The 15,532-nt window shown below is 30.9% G+C and overlaps 1 protein-coding gene across 3 annotated transcripts in view; it reads left to right on the forward strand.

The window, feature by feature from the left end:
- LOC136987526 (brain tumor protein-like) overlaps nucleotides 1-15,532 on the forward strand; it is a 71,002-nt gene that overhangs the window by 11,226 nt on the left and 44,244 nt on the right. The window contains exon 1 of one of the 3 annotated variants that reach the window (XM_067285265.1): nucleotides 655-815. The exons of the other annotated variants lie outside the window; for them this stretch is intronic. The gene's annotated coding sequence lies outside the window, so the exon portion shown is untranslated. Of the gene's footprint in view, nucleotides 1-654; nucleotides 816-15,532 lie in introns of those variants that run through there. 3 annotated transcript variants of the gene reach the window in all.

Below are 15,532 nucleotides of genomic sequence, written 5' to 3' on the forward strand. Positions count from 1 at the left end.
GCGCTTCCATTTTTATCCGGACTCTAGCGACCGTAAAGAAAAGTACTTTTTGTATGTAAAAAGTGACCGGATTCGATTCATTGTTTAGTAACACGAGGCACCGAAAAGTTTAGAAATTATTTTTCGTAAATTGTTCTTTAGTAGATGCGTATTTATTCGATGTACGAAATGGTTTAGTGCCAACTAAAGCCTAACTCTAAGTAAAATTTATAGAAATTCGAAACGCCGTGAAACAACGGCATTGAAATCATCCCGAATAATGGCGCGTGGCTTGAAATTTCTGACATATTCGATTTAAAAAAGTACGCGTTATCTATTGAATAAACTTGGTTAACCGAAGGCGACCATTTCGCACACTTCTCGAGCTTGTTTTTGCTGTATTAACTCCCTTTGTAACCGCTATTTACCAATAAGCATTCCACACTTCGACTCCGACTCGACCCTGGCGGCAAAAGTAAAAAATAAAATAAACGAAATAGCGAGACGCGGAAAAAATTTTTACTTAAAAGGTGAAAATTATTTTATATATTTATTTATTTTCTCGGAGAATTACTTTTAAAAGTTGTAAATAAATTACGCCGTTCGATGTCGCCTTTTTATTTTACTTTATTTTCAAAAGTCTGGAATGGTAATATTAAACGAGGGCGGAATGGAGCGAGAAGCCTGTTGCTCGCCTTGTCTCGTCCGCTTTGCGAGATTACGTGCCTTTCGGTAACGAGAACGAGGCCGTCGGCAGCGTCCAAAGATGGCGGGATGACCGAACGCACATGTTTACACCGCTAACATTTTAAAATCGGTTAAACTACTGTTGCCATGTAAGTAGACAGACTGACATTCGACAGATTATCGTCGCTATATTCGTAAGACGTTTGCCTAGCGGTAATTTTAAATGGTGGGACGTTGTTTAAATGATATTGGCGTGTATGACAGTTTTCTTTGTCATGAGATGGGCAATATGGCGATCGTCTGCCTTGTTTGATGGATGTAACTTAAAGGCATTGACCCAATGCCATACGTCCGTCCGTACACGTTTTTTTTGGAAATTATATTTTCCATCGTTGTTGTTTCTGTCGTTTTCGCCGTGTTTTCTTCTTGCGAGAAACTGATTAAAATAAATAGTTGTGCCATTGTTTTGATTGACAGCTCCTTAAGTTCGACAGGTTGTCGATTTCTTAAGATGCGAGCTGTCGATTGCATAATTTACTGTTTGTTTTCGTTACCTCTTGAAATTTCCACCAACACCTAAACAATGGAACCGTTAAGCTATTCGTTTAAATAGAAAAAAAAAATTGTTACCGTAATATGCTCCAAAGCCGTAAATCTAAGGATAATGTGAGAAATATATATTGATATAAATAAACGTAACGGAAACTATATGAAATCGTTAACGCTGATGCCGAGAAATTTTTATTTAAACTATCGTGTACTGTTAATTGTTAAATATGTAATATACTCTGTTTTGTCACGAATGCGTCTTACGTTTCTGTGATTATAGGTGATATATTAGAGTTTTGGTTCCTTATTTCTGATGAAAAACGTCTTTTAAAAAAATTGCTTTTATTGGGAAGAAGAATGGTGTAAACGTAGAAACAATAGTGCCGTGTTGTTTCTTTAATGTTGTATCTATGCAATGGCACTATGCTAAGAAAGAGTTTGCCGGTTGTGACGGTCTGGTCGATGTCATTTATACGTCGTGTTTGACCCGTTGCTCGTAGTGCTTTGATCCGTTATATTTGCTGCCGTTATTCTAACTGTTTTTTCGAGAATAGACGTTTCTGTTGTCTTTTATTTGTTATCTCTAGTTTTACGGTACGCGTACATACGTACCGTAAGATGTACGCGAATGCCGAGAAAGAAAAAATATATATTTAAAAACAATATTAATAAACCTAAGCATTTAATATCTAATGTGTAGTATAAAACATTACTAAAAGTATAACTAATGATGCTTTTTTGGATAATAAAACAAAGAATATAGAATCTAGTTCTGACAGATTTTAAGTATGAAAGAGAAACTGTAGATTTGGATATAAAAAGAAGTACAAACAAAACATTATCCTAAAACAAAATCAGAAGAGAAAAATGTAAAGAATTGTTTTTTTTAACAATGTACAGAATATTCACTATAAGTGTTATATATCAGATAACTTATCTTATTGGTTGCTTCACTTAGTTAAAAATTTCCTGTTATGTTCTGAAATATATTCCTTTTGAAAGAAGAATTTGCAATTATTTAAATAGCAAAAAAAATAATAATCAGAAATTGAATGTACAGATATATGGTACATTTCAAATTAACTGTATATTTAGTTACTATTCAAAAACACCTGATTCTGAGGCTAAAATGAAATAAGTCTTTCTAGTAAAGGAAAAAAAAAATCAGTAAAAACTGTCTACATGTTTGAAGAAATCTAAGATGATAAAAGCAAATAATTTTAATGTTTTACAGGTAACATGGATTGCCATGGATAACAAAATGAAAGTCTGAATAATATACATTATAATAAGTTAAGTGTGTGATCACCAGTATACTTTCTTCAAGTCAGACTAAATATATTCTTTAAAGAACGTATTTAATCTTCATCCCTGTATATATGGAAACAAGTAAAGACAATAGGTTTTTTTTAAATTATCCATAGTTATTTGATATATATTTTCCATCACAAATTTTCAAATTCCAGTTGAATTTACAAGAGTTGATTGATAAATAAGGTTTCATGAATTACAGGGATAGAATCAAGTAGCAACTAGTGTTTAGTCTGTACATATAAAGTCTGTCATTTTATAAAATTTAAATTTGACAACATTCTTTAAATTCTCAAATTTACAACTCATTTTTAAATTTGAACTTAACAGTCACATTTTGAAATAAACTCATTTTTCTCATTTTATACAAAGCAACAATCGGTGATTGAATTTTTAACATTGGAAGGTTTCATACATATGAAATTCACAGACATTGCAATTAATTTGGATTCATAGAATTCAAACAACTTAAATGTTGTAAACTTATCTGTTTTCGCAAAAAAAATTTTTAGGTGCGTAGGGTAACCGTGCTGCCTGGCTACGCTCGAAATATATTCCGGCTCCGTTCTCCTATCCTCTGTCGTCGAACAATGCGTGTAAGCAACACAATTGTTAGCAACCTACGAACGACGATTCTCTCTTGTTTAAAAAAAATTTTAGTGAAAATAAATAAATTTACATGATTTAAGTTTTTCAGATTTTATGAATTCAAATTCAGACAATTTTGTTCTAATTTTAGATGTTTGCAAGATGTTTATGGCAATGACAGACATATTTTCATTACATGGCCAGTAAAAAAAACCATATTTTGCACCCTAATAATGTAAAACCGTATTGCAGTAAGAAAACTGTGAACATGTCTAAGAACTTGAAATTACTGTATTGGTTACTCCATATTCTGCTTATAGATCAGATCTATCACTATTAAACTTTATAGTTTCTTCAAAACATCAGTGGTTTTCATCAGATGTTTTGAAGTGCCGTATAGGAATGGATTAAGGAAATACTAAAAATAATTTTGCAAATGAAGAGCAAAATTGTGCAAAAACTTCCAAATGACAATTTTGTTGGAAAATGGTATATGATTAAAACAAATGCTCTTTATTACTTTAAAAAACTAGTCACATTATTATATCGCTTCGCAAAATAATTTTATGTATCTTTCGACCCCGGTATACCGAACCGTAGATTTTCGTAGTCGGAAAAGGACCTCTCTGTACAAAATAGCAGTTCTCGTTAATAATCTAAACCATAGATTTTTTAAAGTCAATTGTCTATACATATGTTTGTTTTCTGTGATAAACTTTCAAAGGCCTGAATAGTTAAATATTCTTAGATGAATTCTTAGCTTTTGGAATAATTTTTTGTTTAACAAATAACAATTTATTTTTTTCCATGAGTTGAATGATAACTTTTCAATGACACTTTATTTTTTATAACTGATTACAATCAGTAATTTAAAAATTTTTAACTCTGCATTAGTATCATTTGCTATATATGTGCTATCTTCTAATATTACTGATTAAAAGAGTTAATTGTACTTTGATATTGAATAAAGTTGGAAACTATTCAGTATAAATTTCAGTCAGTATTATCCTCCAATTCCATTAAAAAGTGATTGTATCTAATTGATCTACAAAAGTGTTCTAAACATTAACTAAAGCTGATAGTTTCAGAATATTCAATAAAAAAAATGAACAGTTTGTTTTTTTGTGTATTTTAAATATTTAAATACAATATTTGGTTAAGCAAAAAAGTTTTTTATTCTCATAGAAATTTTTTTGCTTTATTTGTAGTGGAAATACTTTTCTACTTGAAGTCTTCATCAGCTGTTATAAAAACCAGATGATGGGCCTCAAGAAAACCAAAAATGTCTGAGAGAATGAAAATTTCTAAGTGGCCTTAACCCAGCAGTGCATTCATATATTTTAAAATGGTACTGAGTTTACTGCAGTGTGATGGCATTGTGTATATGTAAGCATAAATATCATTATATGCTTAAAAATTGCATCAATATATAACAAAATAAACTGACCACTATTAAGGAAAGATTTTTTTAAAAAAAGAAAACCCAAAAAACATGTAAAAAATTAATTATGATGAAACTTTCTTAAATTCTAATTTTGGTATACTTGTATATATATAAAATATATACAAGTATACCAACAGACGAGCTATGCAGCCATTTTGAGAAAAATGAAATGTTAAGAAAAACACTAAATCACGGAACCTGTTACCGGCGTAAATTGCGAGAAAACCTTTCTTTACAAACATATTCACAAATGTTTTCAAACCCCACCTAGAACATCTAAAATGGCTAGAAGCCATATCCATCTACAGAACTAGTCACGCGACCACCCGTATCGACCGGAAAGATGAACTTAATCTATCCGTAGCGCGGCAGGCCCTTATAGACGGCGGCCTTTAAATACCGCCGTCCGCCACGAGCGCGCATGCCCGTCACAATGGGTTTTGTTGAACGAGCATTTTGATTTCGTTTTAAATCTTTACGTTCTATTTTTGATGCATTCCGTCGGTTTTACCCGAGGAAGAACTATTTTAAAAAGTTCGAAAACGTTTGCGAAGATAGGTTTTCTCGTGATTTACACCGGTAACGGGTTCTGGATTTAGTGTTGATTTCACCCTTGGCGTTAAGGTGGTGTTCATTTTCTGTTAAGAAAAAATTCAGATTATTATTATTGTTGTACTCTCGGCTAATTTTGTAAAGTTAATAAAGTTTAATCGTTGTTCTGTAATAATAAAACAAATAAATAATAAAGTTGAAGTTAACCAAATATATTTAAGTAATTAGTAATTAATTAACTTTTGCAACTTCAACTTCAGCAGTTTTTGTTTTTGTTTGATTCACTAACACGAGGTGTGTTACCTTCTCGACGCTCGGCGGTATTTCGTCTTTAGTCGAACCAAGAATCGACTAAATAAAGACGAAATACCGCCGAGTGTCGAAATGGTAACACACTTTGCGTTAACGAATCAAAGATATTAAGACCACGCGGTTTCAGAAGATTAAAAAAGTTTTTGTTTTATTATAATTCGAGTTTTGTGAACGTTCGTACTATATTATTCTAGAAAAAATCTTTATATGTACAATACTTGCATGTATTTGAACAGAGTTCAATCAAACTGTCACACAATTCTAATAGTATAGAAATTAATTGAGCATTTATAATATAATTTTAGGCACAAGAAATTTCTCGAGGCATCCTTTATCAGCCTAGAACTGAATATTTAGAGTATAATGATAAAAATATTATAAAATTAAAAATTGTAATAAAATAAAATAAATATTTCATAGTTAACTTAGTTATTGCAAAAAATAATCATCATCTGTTTTGTGTAAAAATGAAAACATTCTTGAAAAATTATAATAGCTTTATAAATCCAAAAACATATAGTGCATTATGTCTGCTTGAAATTTAGAGTGCATACTGTAAAGTGTCTGCTTGGGATATTACACAAGCTAGTAAGTGCATTTATTTTGCAATTTTGTTTGGTAACGGCTATAACAAGTTACTCCGGAATGTTGAATCAAATAGTGACTAACTGCAAAATGAAAGTGCTTATTAGTCTGCGAGACAACTTCCCAGGAGACACTTAATGTTCTATATAATAAGTATCAAGCAGGGATGACGCATTATGTTTTCAAATCTGTTTCTCTGTTGATGTGATTTTTAATAAATCTATTTCCATTTTGGTACCAAATGGATAATGTTAAATATCCTTCTGCTCAGAAAGAAAAAAAAATGTCTAGACATGTTTAAAATTTAGAATTCACAATAGTTTATTCGGTACATTTACTTTATTTTTAAAGTTTCCAAAACTTTTTAACCCTAAAATCATACAAGCAACTCTAGTTAAATTATCTTGCAATGCTTTGATCAGAAAGGTGATCAAATTGTTTATTGAGTGATTAAGAATTTTCTTTGAAACTTCCTGAATTTAAAAAGTTTTCAATTATCAGAGTAAAAAATGGAGAACACAAACTAGAAACTTTTCAAAATATCAGAGAGAGCCTTTTTTCTTTCCAGCAACAACATTTAACGTTTAGAAAAGGATAAAACATTATTTGAGCAGATTTCCAATATATCAAAGCACACAAATTATATGAAAATAATTTCCATAAAGTTTGTTTAATATATCAACATTTTTTGTAAAAAATCAGTGAATTTAAATGTTTGAGTTTTTAGAACAATATTCTAATGTAAAATAGTCTAGTTTGTGGATTAAAATAAATTTATCTTTAAGGTAAATTTCTTTTAATCCACAATTATTGAGTTCACTAAAGGTCCAATATAATCATTGCTTTTTTTGTGATATTTTAGAAAGTAGCAATTTTTGATTTTAATTTGAATACTTTTTATCTATATGCACTATATTAATTCATTTATAGTCTTAAGTAACATAGCATTGCTCTTTTCATTAAATTTTATACATTATAACTTTTATAGTTGTTTGATAGTTTTGTATTAAAGAAAACAGTATCATCTCTACTAGTGAAAAAGTTACTCTTAAATTTTAACTTGAGGAGTTACATCTACAGTGGTGTACACTTTGCCTACTACTATTCAAATTTTTATATTTTGACTAAGAATTTCTCCTTGGTGTAAAAAAGTGAATGAAAAATGCATTGTCATTGTTTGATTTTTATTTTTTATGTAAATCTAAAAATTATATTGTGTTATTAAAAAATTAAATGAGTTCATGTTTTATAATTTTCCATCTTTCAGTTAATTTGTAAATTTTAGTGTAAAAGTTTTTGCAAAACTACTGAAAAACCAAGAATTCGTGTCTGAGTTGTTTGCTACTTTTCCATTAAGTTTCCAGTAATCAAAATCTCGAGGTATCAAGTGTGGTAAATGGTCAAGAATATCCTAATTAAAATTGCAATAAATTGCTGGTTAGTCAAAGAAACATCTAGTCTGATATTCTGTTTTGTTGACAGATATCTTTTCTGATCTAAGAGCTCACTAATTTTGCACAGAAAGAACACTTCAAGAACTTAGAATTTAAAATGTATATAACATGTATTACCAAAATTCTAAGCAAACTTGTACAGCCCAATAATTATCAAAAGACATGAACAAAATTTGTTGTTTTTTTTTTTGTAAATGCCATATTTTAATAGTTCATGCACTTTATTTTATATGTAATTACTGAGAACTACTGCAAGTACTTTTTATTTATTTGAATATTTTTATATTATTCAATCTTGATTATAATTGCAATACTTACCATTCAATGACATTACATGTATCATTTTGTGTTGCTTATATTATTTAGAATAATTTTTGTAACACATTAATATGAAGTAAAAATTAGATAGGAATCTTGTACTTGGTCATACAAAACATTACAGCCAATAAGAAAACAATTCTATAATCACTATAATGATGTCGTGTAAGAATTAAGATGATTATAACTGCAAAAAAAGACAATACGTGGAGGAATCGTGAAATAAACATTTCATTTCCTCCACACCAAAAGAATAAAGAATTTTTTATTAAGTAAATGACATTTTTTATGTAATTATGAATGAAAGCATAGACAGTTTATAAAAGCAGCAGAGATCAAACTGATAAAAGTTACTGTCTCTATGATGATTCTATTCATGATGGTATTAAGTAATAGAATATATTTTTAAAACATTATTTTCATCTGTTAATTAATGAAATGAACCTATAATGATAAAGTATTTAAATAAAATTAAATAAATATTGCCAGATTTTATCTGGTTTATTTTAAGATTTGTTTAGAATTAATTTCTAAGTAATTTTAGAAATTTTTAGGAGACAAGGTAAACTTGGATTGGGATTTGAAAGCAATTCTTGCAAAATAGACAGCTTGTGTGACTGAATTAGCTAATTGGGCATCTTTTATTTTTAAAAAATTATTAATTAAAGTCTAAGTCTAATTTTTGAAGTATTAATGAAATAACTCTGCCTAACTCTAAACTAAATTTAATAATTTATAACCAACTATTGTTGATTTTTCTAGGTTAAAAATAATATGGGAAAATTTTTTGTTATTTAGCTATATAATTTAAGTTCTAGAATTGGTTTGATTTCATATATGACATGTTTAAACAAAAATACAGGGTGTACATAAAAGAATATAGCAGTTTTAAAGATGTTTAATTGCACTTTAAAGTTAATGAAGAATAACAAACTAAATGTGAAAAGAAAGAGTAACATCTCCAGTTTACCATATAAGTGTTCGGTGTGAACTACGTTTGTCACGTGACACACGTTCAACCTGTAGGCTAATTCCTCCCATACCTTAACCAGCATTTCTTGAGTGATGGTAGCAACAGCTTCTTCAATCCTGTGTCTCAACTTGAGCAGGTTAGTGGGCAGTGGGGGTACGTAGACTCGGTCCTTTACAACCCCCCCAAAAAATTGCAAGGGGTGAGATTGGGTGATCTCGGAGGCCACGCGAGATAAGCCCCGTCGCCGGGTCCGTGGCGATCAAACCGGAGATCGGTGACGACGTCGTTCGACCAATCTTGTACAAACGACTAAAACTGTTTTCCTTGCTCTCTCGTTCTAGTCTATAACCAACTTTGCACACCTAATGTAAGTGATACTATAACAAATTCAAACTGCTATATTCTTTTATGTAGGTAGACCCATATAATGTAGCACACAAATTCTATGTTGTACTTAATGTATACATACAAATTTTCTTTAATATTTGCAGCTGTGAAATATTTTAGTAGAAATATGGAATGTAATATCTTCAGTTAGAATTCTGTATAGTTTTTGTTTACATTGTGTGTTATTTTGTATATTTTCATTTAACAGAATGTCCCTTTATTATCTTAATTGTTAGTCTTTTTTATGTGAGTTCTTCCATGTTTTGAAAAGTAATTAATTGTTGATAGTGTTATCTGTTTCGGTTAATATCTGTTTAAGAGATGAAGAATGCATTTTTCATAAAATATAAAACAAATGGTTTAAAAAAAAATAGTCAGATATTTAGTTGATGACAATATATGAGTGTCATTAATACAATACATTAGCATCTACATTTTACTAGTTCTGATGCAATCTTATAACCAATTAAATTTGCTTTTCTATTTATTTTAGTTACAGACTAAATAATAATATTTATTAAGTTTTTAATATTTACTCATAATAGTCTATCTCATTTATTTTCAATATCAAATAATAATAAACAGAAATAGTCTTTATAGAGTAATAATGATGATAAAATTTTCAACATTTATTACTTTTGAACTGTAACACTCTTCAGATTGTTGATTTTCATCTGTTTGTTCTTGTAATATGTTTATTAATTTCATTGAAACTGTTCTGTAAACTATATTTTGTCATTTCTTTCTCAGTAATATTCATTCAAATTTATGACCCTTATTGATGCATTTTCTAACAAATCACCAGTTCAGAATATATAATGCACATGTTTAATATACAAACTAGAGAGCTAAAACTCTTGATTTTCAAAAACAGACAAAAGTGAAATTTTATTAAAATGATGGGATGGATGGCTGGTACATAGCAAAAAAAACAGTACTTATAGTCATTCTAATCATGGTGTAACAATGGTTTCTTTCAGTTCATCCATTCTTCTTAACTGGCAACCTTCCACATAAACAGATCTAGCATGGTTTCCTCAGACATTTTCAATTATGTTCAGATCTAAAGACTTTCTGGACCTCTGTAGAGTATAAAGATTATGTTCAGCAAACTAAGACATTGTTAGTATCCATTCTTCAAAAGAAACATTGTCCTGTTGGAATAAATAATCAGAACAATGTATTTTCTCAGCTATTTCTTATAAGTTGTGTTTTTACCATATATGCATGTTTTGGTTTTTTTTCCAAAATATTGCATTTTTGTTCCATCCATGATGATGTGACCAAATCATTATATCATTGATTTGATATAATGATAGATCCATCACCCATTTGTCTCTTGGACAACAATCTTCTTTCAAATCATGCCAGTAGCATTGGGATCCATCAGGACAATCCAAATTGAACCATTTTTTTTAATCTGAAAAGATGACATTCTTCCAGCTTTTAATCCATGTCATTGTTCATTGTTGTTGTAAACTCCAATCTCATTATTTCATGCTAGTCAGTCAAAAGGGCTTCATCTTCATTAAGCATTTTAAGTTTGGTGATTTTCATAACATTCCTTGGACAGCTTAAAAGATGACTCTTTATGTTACATTACTTTTAAATTTTAGTTGTAGAACTGAAACTGTTGCTGGCACAATAGAATCTACATTTGAGAACCTAACACAGTAACAGCAAAATTTTCATGAATACTAACATTTTCAACCACAAGCTTGGTCTTCATCAGGTTTACAACTAGTGAGATTTGAACATGGAGCTTAGAGAACAACATGTTTAAAATTATTTTTTAAAACATGGTACAATTTACATGTTTGTAGACAACCTTTAACTATATACATTACCATAGCGCAGCGTTTCTCAAAGTGGGCGATAACGCCCCCTTGTGGGCGGTGAGTAAATCTAGGGGGCGCTGGAGGCAGGGTATCGAACGGCAACCAAAGGCAAAAGTTGGGGTCACCGACAGCCGTTCCCTTTCCTCTGTTAAACGGATAAGAGGAAACATTGCGTTTAATGGTTTCCAGATGTTGAGAACAATGTACGGTACGGGCACAAAGTGTGAGATTCGTAGAAAAGTTTTCCTAAGAATATTTCCAATCATCGCAAAAGAAAATAAGTTAGGGGGCGTTGGGTATAACTTTATGGAACAAAGGGGGCGGTGGATCGAAAAAGTTTGAGAATCACTGCCGTAGCGATAGAAATATCTCCACACCATAGACAATAATTAATAAGATATAACTAATTACATATAAAGAGGCTGCTAAATGCTAGTGTTGTTGCCCAATCCTTTCGTAACATCATCTCCATGCATAGGAAACCTTATTGGCATCCTTTGAAATAATACAGTTGCTGGCCAAGATGGCTTTGTAGATTTCCAATGTCTCCAGGTTTTGCAAGTGTTCAATTTGATGTGACCATCTAACCGACTTGGCTTTTTGGAGGTCTGCTTGTATGTTGGGGTCCGTGGCATAGATAGACAAGGCGGTGGTATGTATGTCTTTTGTTGACGATATCATACCTGTGCTCCTGTACTCTTTTGCTTAATGAGCACTTCGTGGACCTGATGTATACTAAATCACTTTGGAATCTGTGGTCTCTGAGGAGAATCATGTAGATACCTGGGGCCTGACTTTCATCTGCCATATCTTTGTGTGTTGCAGTAGTCCAAACACTGTGTTGGATCTTCTACAGGCAGTCTAAAATTTTGCTGTTACTGTGTTATGAAGGTTCTCAAGTGTAGATTGTCATTTCCAGTAACTCAGTAAGAAGTTATTAGAAAAGCCTTACTGTCCTTACAATTTATTATCATGATAATAGTCAGTAAGAAGTTGTTTAATTGCACAATAGAATATTTGTATCTTTTGATGGTTGCTTAAACTTTTGGACACCCTCTGCTGCTATTCTTTTATTAAATATTAGGAGCCCGGGATGCCCCCTAGTGGGCGTTCTTTACAAATTTCATGATAATTCTCATCTGTGAGAAAACTGTTATGATATCCATGCTCCTATTCAACTGGCATGCAGTTTCACATTTGACATGTTTATTTGCATTCCAAGTTTTGATTTTTTTCAGAAGACAATTGAATGCCTTTTCCATGTTATGGAAATTCAACAAATCACCATCAAGCATTTTTCTTGCATTTTTCTTTAGAGCTTAAGACAAATTTTCCTGTTTAAATCCTTTGTGGATTCTTTTGAGCCTCCACTGCCACTCAAGAGAAAACAGTTGTCTCACTTTTAATATATTAAACTGAAATCTCAGTCTAACTTACCTGTATATTCTACATTGTCTGAACAACAACTTACACGATTATTTGCAGGTTGCCCATTCTGTGTCTCTTCTGTTGAAATACAAATGGGCATCAAAACCAACATGGCTGAAACACAACAGATATTACTGTTGAAAAGAAATCTATTGATATATGTCAAAAACACGATAATATATGATGATCTGTTAGCATGTCATGCATAAAATTTTATCTTTTTTATTATCTTTCACATTACAGAACTGGTATAGAGATGAAAACTGTATCACAATGAGTGTGAATGGTTTGAATGTTGTCTATAGTTTAGTGTTCCCGTACATAAAGGACAATTTAAGAAATACAGTGGAACCTCGCTTAACAAGCATAATTCGTTCCAGAGTCTTACTTGTAATGCGAAACAGCTTTTCCCATAGAAATTAATGTAAAATATGATAATGCATTCCATGCCAAAAAAATGCTCAAATGTTTTATGTATAATGTTTATTAAAAAAAAATTGTACAATATACACTGTTAAGGAGCGTGAATCATTATCATCTTTTCTTCTAGCGCAGAATGAACCATCCTGGAATGAGAATTCGATTTGCAGAAACAAAAAAAAATCACAGCTAATATGTTTGATAAACACTCCAAATGATATGCCAAATTCTTGGGCTATGTAAATGCTAAAATTAAATATTAGAAATTAATTAATTTGACTAGAGGTAAGCAGTTATGTTTCCATCTCGTATTAAATTTAATATAAATTGTATCTACTTGAACCTGTAACTGGTGCATATGAAGTTTATTCTTCCAAAACAAACATTTTCCTAACCCCTTCTGGGTTTTTCTTCAGGTAAAACTAGCTGGATTGAAATTGGAATAAGAAAATTTGAAATAATCCGAACGACGTTAGTTTTCGAATGTCCGGCTCGTTTGCGTATTCAGTCACGTGACGTGTCGAGAAGCATTCAAATTTGTTTGTTTTGGAAGAATAAACTTCATATGCACCGGTTACAGGTTCAAATAGGTAGAATTTGTTATACACAACCTGGTGTGCAGTTTGATTTAAATTTAATAATTATAAATAGTTAATTTTTAATTTAGACATTTCTAAAGTTTAATTTAGAATCGGTCATTAAATTTAATGCACCCAAGAATTTGGCATATCGTTTGGCGTGTTTATTATATAATGGGCCACGGTTGTTGATGTTTATAAGTAATATGTGTGAACGCAAGTTTGGAAAAATATGTGATCACAAGCGACACTAAGATGCTAGCAGAAGGAGTGCTAAACACAGATTGACGGAGCGTGCCGCATGCGCACAATTCGGGACTTACCCTCTCCTCGTCACTCGTTATGCAAAATATCGCTCGTCAAGCGAGGCGAATTTTTACAATTTGTTTTGCTCGTTATGCGAAATACTCTTTGTGCAAGGTGCTCGTTAAGTGAGGTTCCACTGTACTTACTTTTGTTTAATCATGAAAAAGCATAGTCTACTAACAATAAAAAGAAAAAACAATTTCAAAAGAAATCTGAAGCAGTTTCTATGGAAGTTAATAATTTTTCATAGATGGTTTTTTCTAATAATTAAGTTTTTATCAAAATCAAAAAATAAATTATTGTTGTTATTATTATTTTTAATTTTGTAATGTTACATTGATTACATGAAATATACATTGACATTGTATTTTTAAAAACTTTCGGAAAACTATTTTGTTATAATGGAAACGATTGAAATATTTATTTGAATGTATGAAGAAATGAACATCTTTAACATTGATAGTTATAATTTTAAAAATGCTGTAATAAAAAAAAATCAATTTCAGTGAGATACAAGATAAAGCATTTAGGTCAGGCAAGCCAAACTTTTATGGATGTCATATTGGTCGTATTTTGATCTAAATTTATTTGCAGGCCACAGTTTTGTTACAAAAGTTGATAATAGAATACAGAATTTCATTATTTACAAATATTGTGTTACAGTCTATCAAAACAGTGCATAAATTTGATAAAGTTGTTTTTTATTTATCAATTTTAGTGTTTAAAAGTAAGTAATTTGAGAAAAAATAATGGAAATATATTTTTTTTAATGTTGCATGAATATTAATCCACTTAATTTATTTTGATAATGTTTAAACCTGATTTCAGTTACCTAGTTTTTTACATTATTCAGTACATCTAGAAAAAAAAAGCATTATATGCTTTAGTTGCATTTTATACCAAAGATAAAAAGATTTTATCTAAAAGTTGTAACAATACTTGCAATTTTCCTTTACCTGAGCTCAATGGGACAATTAACTATTTTAAAGGGACAAGGAGAGTCAAACAGAAATGTAGCAAAGTAATCAAATTAAATTCATGGTGTAATGAACATTTATTTGAAATTAGAAAACAATTATAACAAGAATAAGCAGACTCCACTTCTTGCCATAAGTGTCCACCAAAGTCTTGCAGGTCATCCACCAGTATTACCCCAGCATGAGAAACAACTAGTTCTTCATGATTTCAGTAACACAGATGTGTCCTTGGGCAAAATTTCAAACCGTCTAGATGTAGAGTAAATTGTAAATTTATATGGTTACGTAAAATGAAAGAAGAAAAATTCATTCTTAAAACCATTCCATAAGCAAAACAAAAGTGAATTTTGAAACAGAAGAAAATGACCAGGAAGAAGGAATTGCAAAAAGTGATATTCGAAGATGAGAATAAATTTAATTTAAAAGTGCAGATGGGCAGGACTTTAGTAAAGTGGTTTGATAGGTTTTGTCGACGAAGTGGCATTCGCAGTGTCGTAAGGCAGGGGGAAGCTTCAAATTCGGATGAAAAAGTAGCAAAAGCATTTGTGGATGAATTCATTGTTGTAAAAAGTGAAGGATATTTCTCGAATCAAGTGTTTAATTGTGATGAGACTGGTCTTTTTTTGGAAAAAATGCCAGAACAAATGTACACAACCCAAGAAGAGAATGCACTACCCAGGACACAAGCCCATGAAGGATAGGCTCACCTTTTATTTTGTGCTAATGTAAGTGGTGACCTCAAAATCCCATGCCTTTAAGAGCAATAATGTGATAAAGTCCAAACTGCCTGTAAAATGGAAGGCAAATAGCAAGGCTTGGGTAACTTGGACCTTATTCATGGATTCG

This window comes from Centruroides vittatus, unplaced genomic scaffold (genome assembly GCF_030686945.1).
Source record: "Centruroides vittatus isolate TY-2023 unplaced genomic scaffold, ASM3068694v2 scaffold_2520, whole genome shotgun sequence".
NCBI lineage: Eukaryota > Metazoa > Arthropoda > Arachnida > Scorpiones > Buthidae > Centruroides > Centruroides vittatus.